A 3,258-nucleotide genomic window follows, 5' to 3' on the forward strand; every position below is an offset into this window, starting at 1 on the left:
TATCCGCCCGGCCAGGATGATGACATATTTTTTTGCATTCACTCATGTAGGTTGCATCCACTCAATACGCAACAAAACATACTTTTTTCTTAGATTTATGCGAATCCACCCGCTAGGATGAAAGAGGATGCAGCCAACCAAACACAGCTTTGTGTACCATTAGGTATGGACTACTCAAATTCAGTTGCCGAGCACCGAGAGGAAACAAGGGGGCTAATTTTTTTTTTTTTGAATGGCAATTATACCAGGCAACAGCAATATATTCTAGGCTCTTCTATCATTTCTTTTATTCTCTACAACCTAGGCTTCCTAATGAGAAAAGTACGCTAATATTGGCTATAATCTATCCAAACATGAGCTAATAGGTGAGCTAATTTTTTAGCCAAGTATTCAACTAATAGTTAGCCAACTAGCTACATATGTATCAAACATGTCCTAATTTATTTGACACGGAAAGAAACTTCCATTAATCACTCGTTCCTACCTGGTCACTACCGTTGCTAAAACAAAGTCTTAAGCATGGCTCATATATACTCCCTATGTCCGTTAATATATGTCATTTTCAGTTACCAAGGATGATGGCAAAAAAAAACTACACCCCTCTAGAGCAATCAGTTAACAACTGCAACTATGAATGAACAGGCTATTAATGCTTTATTCCTTGCACGCCGGTGTGAGACGGGGAAGTGATAAGGTTGTAGCTAGACCTGAGTATTTTGTGGGCCGGGCGGATTCGGGCCATGCCAAAAAAATGTCCGGTTATTTCGGGCTTAAGCTCTAGTTTGGTTTTGATGAAATAATGAAACCCTAAGTGCTAACCTAGTTCATCTAAGTGATCATGAGATAGTTAGCATTATTCCAAGTGGTGAAGATCATGATGATGGTGATGCCATGATCATGATTAAGTGCTTGGACTTGAAAAAGAAGAAAGAGAAAAACAAAAAGCTCAAGGCAAAGGTAAAATTGATAGGAGTTTTTTGTTTAGTGATCGAGACACTTAGTGTCGGGTTCATAAACCCGGGGTCCCTCATGGACCAGCTTTCCAAACAAAGGCTTGGCCCAACAGACAACGTTGCAAACGATGCGGAACTCATGGGCCGGCCCAAACACCTAAACGACAGGCCAAAAGGACAATCCAATCTCCGACCGGAAGGCCTGGCTGAGAAGGAACGGTGCCCGCTTTCGACTCTAGCCCGCCTCTCCGACCGGAAGGCCTCGCCTCCGACTCTAGCCCGCCTTCGGATGTCCTCTCCGACCGAAAAGCCTGGCCAAACACCACTTCCGTCTCCGACCCGCATCTCCGACTGGGGATGCGCCAAACCCCTGCTCACTGCTCTTCTTCAACTAGCACAATCAGGGCTGACTGGGACCAACCGACCAGGGATGCCTGCTCGGTAAGGACCAGGAAACAGATGGAGAAAGCAAGACAGGGTACTCAAGTCAACCGCAATACTGAGGAATGTACCCTATACACCTGTAGGATAGTACTCTGTGACCTCCCTGGCATGACAGAATCCAAGCAGTGTTGTAGGCGCCGACATTTTCCCTACAGTGTTGTGGGCGCCATCAACTCTCATACCAAACAAACATGGCAAGGCCCCCCCATATGCCTCTGGGCATCAACAGTGTTGTGGGCGCCTACATTTACCATACTAGGCAAACATGGTAAAACCCCTGCATGCCTCTCGGCATCAACGGTATGGCAGGCACCAACGTCTGCCATACCAAAAGAAGACGACGCAACCTCCCACGTGCATCTGACATTAAATAGTATTGTGGGCGCCTACCATCATCTTGTACCTGTCGGTGTGGGGGGGGTACGACCCCGGATACCCACGGCAGACCACATGGGCTGCGCCCTCAGGGGCGGCCCAGCCCACAAGACGAAGCCTTGTGGGGCACGATCCTGGTCGGTGCCTTCTGCAAGACATCTGGAAGATATCCTGAAGATACTATGAGATCTGTTAGGGTATGTATGATCCCAAGATTCATGTAATCAGTTATTACTTTCTGGTTGTCTCTCAGATCTAACCGACTTGTAACCCTACTCCTCGGACTATATAAGGCGGGCAGGGACCCCCTTCAAACACACGCAATATCATACGATAGCTAATACAAACCAACAGACCACAGGAGTTGGGTATTATGTCATACTTACGGCCTGAATCTGTCTAACTCGTGTGTCTCTGTTGCTTTCTTGTTCTTGATCTCACGCTCCCCTGTCGATCAATTTATCTTCGTGGGATACCCCTCGGAGGACTGCCGACGATATTCTATCGATAGTTGGCGCGCTAGGTAGGGGGATGCATGCTGTTTCCTTGTCGAACAAGATGGCTTTTTCCGTAGGCTCTTCATCCCTTTCGCAGCCTAGCCAGATCTTCACAGTCGGATCCATCTCGTGGGTCATCAACGCTGACGGAGTCGAAGAGCTCCTCGAGCCGGCGCAGATCGGTTCTACGTCGACCACCCCCGCACCTGCAACTGCAGATCCGATCTTGGAACCACTTCCGAGGTCGCCTTCATCAATGACTCGCTGCCCGCTTCCTCGCTACTAGAGGGGGTAGATCAACAATGACGATCTGATCAAATCCATCGATCGGGTTGGTCTGAAGCTCGTTGATTATCTCTCCATCGCCGAATCGGCCCTGGACACTTTGGTTTAGCACCGACCACCCTCTGATCCAAATCTATCAGAGGTTGCTCAGAAAACTCCAGGAGTTGCAGCTCTGCCCTTCGGGCTCACCAATGTCGCTGCCACTTGCCAAGACGCCTTGAGGGGCAAATTCGTCGACCAGGTGGAATGCGCCCATCTACTCGCCGACCAGATCGCCGTCCAGCCTCTGCCAGCCATCAACATGCTACACTTAGGCCAGAGCCTCGGAGTGCCCCTCCAGACCATCCCTGAGGAGAATCCGGGCTTTGAGTCTCAGGGCTCTATGGAGACCCTCGCTAAAACCTTCTCCGAGCAACTCCTTCTCCCACCCTTCTAGGGTGGTGCTATCTTCAACGACAGTGTCAACAGCCCTCCTCGAAATGGCGAAACCGAGGAGGAGCGCGTTGCTCGGGAGAACCAAAACATCAACCGCGCGTAGCGCCAAGAAATCGAGGCAGCCATTGCGAGGGCCGAGGATGCTCGGAATAATCGGCTCGATTCACAGGGAAGACCGCTCCCACACCACCGTGACCTCGATGAAGAATTTCTCCGCGTTGACGGCCACGACATCTTCAAGACTCCAAGCACCAATCTGGCAGTGGCCG

This window comes from Miscanthus floridulus, chromosome 2 (assembly GCF_019320115.1).
Source record: "Miscanthus floridulus cultivar M001 chromosome 2, ASM1932011v1, whole genome shotgun sequence".
NCBI lineage: Eukaryota > Viridiplantae > Streptophyta > Magnoliopsida > Poales > Poaceae > Miscanthus > Miscanthus floridulus.